General features: G+C 51.9%; 3 non-coding genes and 24 pseudogenes across 3 annotated transcripts; all 27 read left to right on the forward strand.

The window, feature by feature from the left end:
* Positions 1–100: 100 nt before the first annotated feature.
* LOC147053449 (5S ribosomal RNA) lies at positions 101–220 on the forward strand. The gene has a single exon (XR_015067075.1). It is a non-coding gene; the product is annotated as a 5S ribosomal RNA (ribosomal RNA).
* A 116-nt stretch (positions 221–336) lies between these two features.
* On the forward strand, positions 337–456 carry LOC147053450 (5S ribosomal RNA; annotated as a pseudogene).
* Positions 457–571: 115 nt separating this feature from the next.
* LOC147053451 (5S ribosomal RNA) lies at positions 572–691 on the forward strand (annotated as a pseudogene).
* Positions 692–1,034: 343 nt separating this feature from the next.
* On the forward strand, positions 1,035–1,154 carry LOC147053452 (5S ribosomal RNA; annotated as a pseudogene).
* A 115-nt stretch (positions 1,155–1,269) lies between these two features.
* LOC147053453 (5S ribosomal RNA) lies at positions 1,270–1,389 on the forward strand (annotated as a pseudogene).
* A 116-nt stretch (positions 1,390–1,505) lies between these two features.
* Positions 1,506–1,625, forward strand: LOC147053454 (5S ribosomal RNA; annotated as a pseudogene).
* A 115-nt stretch (positions 1,626–1,740) lies between these two features.
* Positions 1,741–1,860, forward strand: LOC147053455 (5S ribosomal RNA; annotated as a pseudogene).
* Positions 1,861–1,987: 127 nt separating this feature from the next.
* On the forward strand, positions 1,988–2,107 carry LOC147053456 (5S ribosomal RNA). Its single transcript, XR_015067076.1, has one exon. It is a non-coding gene; the product is annotated as a 5S ribosomal RNA (ribosomal RNA).
* Positions 2,108–2,454: 347 nt separating this feature from the next.
* Positions 2,455–2,574, forward strand: LOC147053457 (5S ribosomal RNA; annotated as a pseudogene).
* A 351-nt stretch (positions 2,575–2,925) lies between these two features.
* LOC147053458 (5S ribosomal RNA) lies at positions 2,926–3,035 on the forward strand (annotated as a pseudogene).
* Positions 3,036–3,151: 116 nt separating this feature from the next.
* LOC147053459 (5S ribosomal RNA) lies at positions 3,152–3,271 on the forward strand (annotated as a pseudogene).
* A 115-nt stretch (positions 3,272–3,386) lies between these two features.
* LOC147053460 (5S ribosomal RNA) lies at positions 3,387–3,506 on the forward strand (annotated as a pseudogene).
* A 120-nt stretch (positions 3,507–3,626) lies between these two features.
* LOC147053461 (5S ribosomal RNA) lies at positions 3,627–3,746 on the forward strand (annotated as a pseudogene).
* An 86-nt stretch (positions 3,747–3,832) lies between these two features.
* Positions 3,833–3,942, forward strand: LOC147053462 (5S ribosomal RNA; annotated as a pseudogene).
* A 116-nt stretch (positions 3,943–4,058) lies between these two features.
* LOC147053463 (5S ribosomal RNA) lies at positions 4,059–4,178 on the forward strand (annotated as a pseudogene).
* Positions 4,179–4,295: 117 nt separating this feature from the next.
* LOC147053464 (5S ribosomal RNA) lies at positions 4,296–4,415 on the forward strand (annotated as a pseudogene).
* A 116-nt stretch (positions 4,416–4,531) lies between these two features.
* Positions 4,532–4,651, forward strand: LOC147053465 (5S ribosomal RNA; annotated as a pseudogene).
* A 117-nt stretch (positions 4,652–4,768) lies between these two features.
* LOC147053466 (5S ribosomal RNA) lies at positions 4,769–4,888 on the forward strand (annotated as a pseudogene).
* Positions 4,889–5,012: 124 nt separating this feature from the next.
* LOC147053467 (5S ribosomal RNA) lies at positions 5,013–5,132 on the forward strand (annotated as a pseudogene).
* Positions 5,133–5,247: 115 nt separating this feature from the next.
* On the forward strand, positions 5,248–5,367 carry LOC147053468 (5S ribosomal RNA; annotated as a pseudogene).
* Positions 5,368–5,724: 357 nt separating this feature from the next.
* LOC147053469 (5S ribosomal RNA) lies at positions 5,725–5,844 on the forward strand. The gene has a single exon (XR_015067153.1). It is a non-coding gene; the product is annotated as a 5S ribosomal RNA (ribosomal RNA).
* Positions 5,845–5,960: 116 nt separating this feature from the next.
* On the forward strand, positions 5,961–6,080 carry LOC147053470 (5S ribosomal RNA; annotated as a pseudogene).
* A 125-nt stretch (positions 6,081–6,205) lies between these two features.
* LOC147053471 (5S ribosomal RNA) lies at positions 6,206–6,325 on the forward strand (annotated as a pseudogene).
* Positions 6,326–6,667: 342 nt separating this feature from the next.
* On the forward strand, positions 6,668–6,787 carry LOC147053472 (5S ribosomal RNA; annotated as a pseudogene).
* Positions 6,788–6,902: 115 nt separating this feature from the next.
* Positions 6,903–7,022, forward strand: LOC147053473 (5S ribosomal RNA; annotated as a pseudogene).
* Positions 7,023–7,140: 118 nt separating this feature from the next.
* Positions 7,141–7,260, forward strand: LOC147053474 (5S ribosomal RNA; annotated as a pseudogene).
* A 116-nt stretch (positions 7,261–7,376) lies between these two features.
* Positions 7,377–7,496, forward strand: LOC147053475 (5S ribosomal RNA; annotated as a pseudogene).
* The last annotated feature ends 4 nt before the right edge of the window (positions 7,497–7,500 follow it).

Raw genomic sequence — 7,500 nt, forward strand, 5'->3', positions numbered from 1 at the left:
ACGTCGATTGTGAAAGGAAAGCCATCAAGTACCGCCGTTGCTTGGCACGGTTTCAGGGGCGATTGTGTCTATAAAATGCAAAACTTTGGTGAGCTTGACGGCTTACGGCCATACTACCCTGAGAACGCCCGATCTCGTCCGATCTCGGAAGCTTAAGCAGGGTCGGGCCTGGTTAGTACTTGAATGGGAGACCGCCTGGGAATACCAGGTGCTGAAAGCCTTTTTTTTAACCCCCCACGTCGATTGTGAAAGGAAAGCCATCAAGTACCGCCGTTGCTTCGCACGGTTTCAGGGGCGATTGTGTCTATAAAATGCAAAACTTTGGTGGGTTTGACGGCTTACGGCCATACTACCTTGAGAACGCCCGATCTCGTCCGATCTCGGAAGCTAAAGCAGGGTCGGGCCTGCTTAGTACTTGAATGGGAGACCGCCTGCGAATACCAGGTGCTGAAAGCCTATTTTTACCCCCCCACGTCGATTTTGAAAGGAAAGCCATCAAGTACCGCCGTTGCTTGGCACGGTTTCAGGGGCGATTGTGTCTATAAAATGCAAAACTTTGGTGGGTTTGACGGCTTACGGCCATACTACCCTGAAAACGCCCGATCTCGTCCGATCTCGGAAGTTAAAGCAGTGTCGGGCCTGGTTAGTACTTGTATGGGAGACCGCCTGGGAATACCAGGTGCTGAAAGCCTTTTTTTTACCCCCCCACGTCGATTGTGAAAGGAAAGCCATCAAGTACCGCCGTTGCTTGGCACGGTTTCAGGGGCGATTGTGTCTATAAAATGCAAAACTTTGGTGAGTTTGACGGCTTACGGCCATACTACCCTGAGAACGCCCAATCTCGGAAGCTGAAGCAGGGTCGGGCCTGTTTAGTCCTTGAATGGGAGACCGCCTGGGACTACCAGGTGCGGAAAGCCTATTTTTACCCCCCCCCACGTCGATTGTGAAAGGAAAGCCATCAAGTACCGCCATTGCTTGGCACGGTTTCAGGGGCGATTGTGTCTATAAAATGCAAAACTTTGGTGAGCTTGACGGCTTACGGCCATACTACCCTGAGAACGCCCGATCTCGTCCGACCTCGGAAGTCAAAGCAGGGTCGGGCCTGGTCAGTACTTGGATGGGAGACCGCCTGGGAATACCAGGTGCTGAAAGCCTATTTTTACCACCCCACGTCGATTGTGAAAGGAAAGCCATCAAGTACCACCGTTGCTTGGCACGGTTTCAGAGGCGATTGTGTCTATAAAATGCAAAACTTTGGTGAGTTTGACGGCTTACGGCCATACTGCCCTGAGAACGCCCGATATCATCTGATCTCGGAAGCTAAAGCAGGTTTGGGCCTGGTTACTACTTGAATGGGAGACTACCTGGGAATACCAGTTGCTGAAAGCCTTTTTTTACCCCCCCCAAATCGATTGTGAAAGGAAAGCCATCAAGTACCGCCGTTGCTTGGCACGGTTTCAGGGGCGATTGTGTCTATAAAATGCAAAACTTTGGTGAACCTGACGGCTTACGGCCATACTACCCTGAGAACGCCCGATCTCGTCCAATCTCGGAAGCTAAAGCAGGGTCGGGCCTGGTTAGTACTTGAATGGGAGACCGCCTGGGAGTACCAGGTGCGGAAAGCCTATTTTTACCACCCCACGTCGATTGTGAAAGGAAAGCCATCAAGTACCGCCGTTGCTTGGCACGGTTTCAGGGGTGATTGTGTCTATAAAATGCAAAACTTTGGTGAGTTTGACGGCTTACGGCCAAACTACCCTGAGAACGCCCGATCTCGTCCGATCTCGGTAGCTAAAGCAGGGCCGGGCCTGGTTAGTACTTGAATGGGAGACCGCCTGGGAATACCAGGTGCTGAAAGCCATTTTTTACACCCCCCCCCCCCCCCCCATGTCGATTGTGAAAGGAAAGCCATCAAGTACCACCGTTGCTTGGCACGGTTTCAGGGGCGATTGTGTCTATAAAATGCAAAACTTTGGTGAGCTTGACGGCTTACGGCCATACTACCCTGAGAACGCCCGATCTCGTCCGATCTCGGAAGCTTAAGCAGGGTCGGGCCTGGTTAGTACTTGAATGGGAGACCGCCTGGGAATACCAGGTGCTGAAAGCCTTTTTTTTACCCCCCCACGTCGATTGTGAAAGGAAAGCCATCAAGTACCGCCGTTGCTTGGCACGGTTTCAGGGGCAATTGTGTCTATAAAATGCTAAACGTTGGTGGGTTTGTCGGCTTACGGCCATACTACCCTGAGAACGCCCGATCTCGGAAGCTGAAGCAGGGTCGGGCCTGTTTAGTCCTTGAATGGGAGACCGCCTGGGACTACCAGGTGCTGAAAGCCTATTTTTACCCCCCCCCCCCCACGTCGATTGTGAAAGGAAAGCCATCAAGTACCGCCATTGCTTGGCACGGTTTCAGGGGCGATTGTGTCTATAAAATGCAAAACGTTGGTGAGTTTGACGGCTTACGGCCATACTACCCTGAGAACGCCCAATCTCGTCTGATCTCGGAAGTTAAAGCAGGGTCGGGTCTGGTCAGTACTTGGATGGGAGACCGCCTGGGAATACCAGGTGCTGAAAGCCAATTTTTACCACCCCACGTCGATTGTGAAAGGAAAACCATCAAGTACCACCGTTGCTTGGCACGGTTTCAGAGGCGATTGTGTCTATAAAATGCAAAACTTTGGTGAGTTTGACGGCTTACGGCCATACTGCCCTGAGAACGCCCGATATCGTCTGATCTCGGAAGCTAAAGCAGGGTCGGGCCTGGTTACTACTTGAATGGGAGAATGCCTGGGAATACCAGTTGCTGAAAGCCTTTTTTTACCCCCCCCACGTCGATTGTGAAAGGAAAGCCATCAAGTACCGCCGTTGCTTGGCACGGTTTCAGGGGCGATTGTGTCTATAAAATGCAAAACTTTGGTGAACCTGACGGCTTACGGCCATACTACCCTGAGAACGCCCGATCTCGGAAGCTGAAGCAGGGTCAAGCCTGGCTAGTACTTGGATGGGGGACCGCCTGGGAATACCAGGTGCTGAAAGCCTTTTTTTACCCCCCCCACGTCGATTGTGAAAGGAAAGCCATCAAGTACCGCCGTTGCTTGGCACGGTTTTAGGGGCGATTGTGTCTATAAAATGCAAAACTTTGGTGAGCGTCACGGCTTACGGCCATACTACCCTGAGAACGCCCGATCTCGTCCGATCTCGGAAGCTAAAGCAGGGTCGGGCCTGCTTAGTACTTGAATGGGAGACCGCCTGGGAATACCAGGTGCGGAAAGCCTATTTTTACCACCCCACGTCGATTGTGAAAGGAAAGCCATCAAGTAACGCCGTTGCTTGGCACGGTTTCAGGGGCGATTGTGTCTATAAAATGCAAAACTTTGGTGGGTTTGACGGCTTACGGCCATTCTACCTTGAGAACGCTCGATCTAGTCCGATCTCGGAAGTTAAAGCAGGGTCGGGCCTGGTTAGTACCTGGATGGGAGACCGCCTGCGAATACCAGGTGCTGAAAGCCTTTTTTTACCCCCCCCCCCCACGTCGATTGTGAAAGGAAAGCCATCAAGTACCACCGTTGCTTGGCACGGTTTCAGGGGCGATTGTGTCTATAAAATGCAAAACTTTGGTGAGTTTGACGGCTTACGGCCATACTACCCTAAAAACGCCCAATCTCGTCCGATCTCGGTAGCTAAAGCAAGGTCGGGCCTGGTTAGTACTTGAATAGGAGACCGCCTGGGAATACCAGGTGCTGAAAGCCTATTTTTACCACCCCACGTCGATTGAGAAAGGAAAACGATTGTGGCGATTGTGTCTATAAAATGCACAACTTTGATGAGTTTGACGGCTTACGGCCATACTACCCTGAGAACGCCCGATCTCGGAAGCTGAAGCAGGGTCAAGCCTGGCTAGTACTTGGATGGGAGACCGCCTGGGAATACCAGGTGCTGAAAGCCTATTTTTACCCCCCCCACGTCGATTGTGAAAGGAAAGCCATCAAGTACCGCCGTTGCTTGGCACGGTTTCAGGGGTGATTGTGTCTATAAAATGCAAAACTTTGGTGAGTTTGACGGCTTACGGCCAAACTACCCTGAGAACGCCCGATCTCGTCCGATCTCGGAAGCTTAAGCAGGGTCGGGCCTCGTTAGTACTTGAATGGGAGACCGCCTGGGAATACCAGGTGCTGAAAGCCTTTTTTTTAACCCCCCACGTCGATTGTGAAAGGAAAGCCATCAAGTACCGCCGTTGCTTCGCACGGTTTCAGGGGCGATTGTGTCTATAAAATGCAAAACTTTCTGTGGGTTTGACGGCTTACGGCCATACTACCTTGAGAACGCCCGATCTCGTCCGATCTCGGAAGCTAAAGCAGGGTCAGGCCAAGTTAGTACTTGAATGGGAGACCGCCTGGGAATACCAGGTGCTGAAAGCCTTTTTTTTACCCCCCCACGTCGATTGTGAAAGGAAAGCCATCAAGTATCGCCGTTGCTTGGCACGGTTTCAGGGGCGATTGTGTCTATAAAATGCAAAACTTTGGTGAGTTTGTCGGCTTACGGCCATACTACCCTGAGAACGCCCGATCTCGTCCGATCGCGGAAGCTAAAGCAGAGTCGGGCCTGGTTAGTACTTGAATGGGAGACCGCCTGGGAATACCAGGTGCTGAAAGCCTATTTTTACCCCCCCCCACGTCGATTGTGAAAGGAAAGCCATCAAGTACCGCCGTTGCTTGGCACGGTTTCAGGGGTGATTGTGTCTATAAAATGCAAAACGTTGGTGAGTTTGACGGCTTACGGCCAAACTACCCTGAGAACGCCCGATCTCGTCCGATCTCGGTAGCTAAAGCAGGGCCGGGCCTGGTTAGTACTTGAATGGGAGACCGCCTGGGAATACCAGGTGCTGAAAGCCATTTTTTACACACACACCCCCCCCACGTCGATTGTGAAAGGAAAGCCATCAAGTACCGCCGTTGCTTGGCACGGTTTCAGGGGCGATTGTGTCTATAAAATGCAAAACTTTGGTGAACCTAACGGCTTACGGCCATACTACCCTGAGAACGCCCGATCTCGTCCGATCTCGGAAGCTAAAGCAGGGTCGGGCCTGGTTAGTACTTGAATGGGAGACCGCCTGGGAATACCAGGTGCGGAAAGCCTATTTTTACCACCCCACGTCGATTGTGAAAGGAAAGCCATCAAGTAACGCCGTTGCTTGGCACGGTTTCAGGGGCGATTGTGTCCATAAAATGCAAAACTTTGGTGAGTTTGACGGCTTACGGCCATACTACCCTGAAAACGCCCGATATCATCCGATCTCGGAAGCTAAAGCAGGGTCGGGCCTGGTTAGTACTTGAATGGGAGACCGCCTGGGAATACCAGGAGCTGAAAGACTTTTTTTACCCCCCCCCCCCCCACGTCGATTGTAAAAGGAAAGCCATCAAGTACCGCCGTTGCTTGGCACGGTTTCAGGGGCGATTGTGTCTATAAAATGCAAAACTTTGGTGAGCTTGACGGCTTACGGTTAACTACCCTGAGAACGCCCGATCTCGTCCGATCTCGTAAGCTTAAGCAGGTTCGGGCCTGGTTAGTACTTGAATGGGAGACCGCCTGGGAATACCAGGTGCTGAAAGACTTTTTTTTACCCCCCCACGTCGATTGTGAAAGGAAAGCCATCAAGTACCGCCGTTGCTTGGCACGGTTTCAGGGGCGATTGTGTCTATAAAATGCAAAACTTTGGTGGGTTTGACGGCTTACGGCCATACTACCCTGAGAACGCCCGATCTCGTCCGATCTCGGAAGCTAAAGCAGGGTCGGGCCTGGTTAGTACTTGAATGGGAGACCGCCTGGGAATACCAGGTGCTGAAAGCCTATTTTTACCCCCCCCACGTCGATTGTGAAAGGAAAGCCATCAAGTACCGCCGTTGCTTGGCACGGTTTCAGGGGTGATTGTGTCTATAAAATGCAAATCTTTGGTGAGTTTGACGGCTTACGGCCAAACTACCCTGAGAACGCCCGATCTCGTCCGATCTCGGTAGCTAAAGCAGGGCCGGGCCTGGTTAGTACTTGAATGGGAGACCGCCTGGGAATACCAGGTGCTGAAAGCCATTTTTTACACACACACCCCCCCCCACGTCGATTGTGAAAGGAAAGCCATCAAGTACCGCCGTTGCTTGGGACGGTTTCAGGGGCGATTGTTTCTATAAAATGCAAAACTTTGGTGAGCTTGACGGCTTACGGCCATACTACCCTGAGAACGCCCGATCTAGTCCGATCTCAGAAGCTTAAGCAGGGTCGGGCCTGGTTAGTACTTGAATGGGAGACCGCCTGGGAATACCAGGTGCTGAAAGCCTTTTTTTTACCCCCCCACGTCGATTGTGAAAGGAAAGCCATCAAGTACCGCCGTTGCTTGGCACGGTTTCAGGGGCGATTGTGTCTATAAAATGCAAAACTTTGGTGGGTTTGACGGCTTACGGCCATACTACCCTGAGAACGCCCGATCTCGGAAGCTGAAGCAGGGTCGGGCCTGTTTAGTCCTTGAATGGGAGACCGCCTGGGACTACCAGGTGCTGAAAGCCTATTTTTACCCCCCCCCACGTCGATTGTGAAAGGAAAGCCATCAAGTACCGCCATTGCTTGGCACGGTTTCAGGGCGATTGTGTCTATAAAATGCAAAACTTTGGTGAGTTTGACGGCTTACGGCCATACTACCCTGAGAACGCCCGATCTCGTTCGATCTCGGAATTTAAAGCAGGGTCGGGCCTGGTCAGTACTTGGATGGGAGACCGCCTGGGAATACCAGGTGCTGAAAGCCTATTTTTACCACCCCACGTCGATTGTGAAAGGAAAGCCATCAAGTAACGCCATTGCTTTGCACGGTTTCAGGGGCGATTGTGTCCATAAAATGCAAAACTTTGGTGAGTTTGACGGCTTACGGCCATACTGCCCTGAAAACGCCCGATATCATCCGATCTCGGAAGCTAAAGCAGGGTCGGGCCTGGTTAGTACTTGAATGGGAGACCGCCTGGGAATACCAGGAGCTGAAAGCCTTTTTTTACCCCCCCCCCACGTCGATTGTGAAAGGAAAGCCATCAAGTACCGCCGTTGCTTGGCACGGTTTCAGGGGCGATTGTGTCTATAAAATGCAAAACTTTGGAGGGTTTGACGGCTTACGGCCATACGACCTTGAGAACGCCCGATCTCGTCCGATCTCGGAAGTTAAAGCACGGTCGGGCCTGGTTAGTACTTGGATGGGAGACCGCCTGCGAATACCAGGTGCTGAAAGCCTTTTTTTACCCCCCCCACGTCGATTGTGAAAGGAAAGCCATCAAGTACCGCCGTTGCTTGGCACGGTTTCAGGGGCGATTGTGTCTATAAAATGCAAAGCTTTGGAGAGTTTGACGGCTTACGGCCATACTACCCTGAAAACGCCCAATCTCGTCCGATCTCGGCAGCTAAAGCAGGGTCGGGCCTGGTTAGTACTTGAATGGGAGACCGCCTGGGAATACCAGGTGCTGAAAGCCTATT

Source organism: Syngnathus leptorhynchus, chromosome 8 (assembly GCF_054491065.1).
Source record: "Syngnathus leptorhynchus isolate UIUO chromosome 8, UIUO_Slep, whole genome shotgun sequence".
NCBI classification, from domain to species: Eukaryota; Metazoa; Chordata; class Actinopteri; order Syngnathiformes; family Syngnathidae; genus Syngnathus; species Syngnathus leptorhynchus.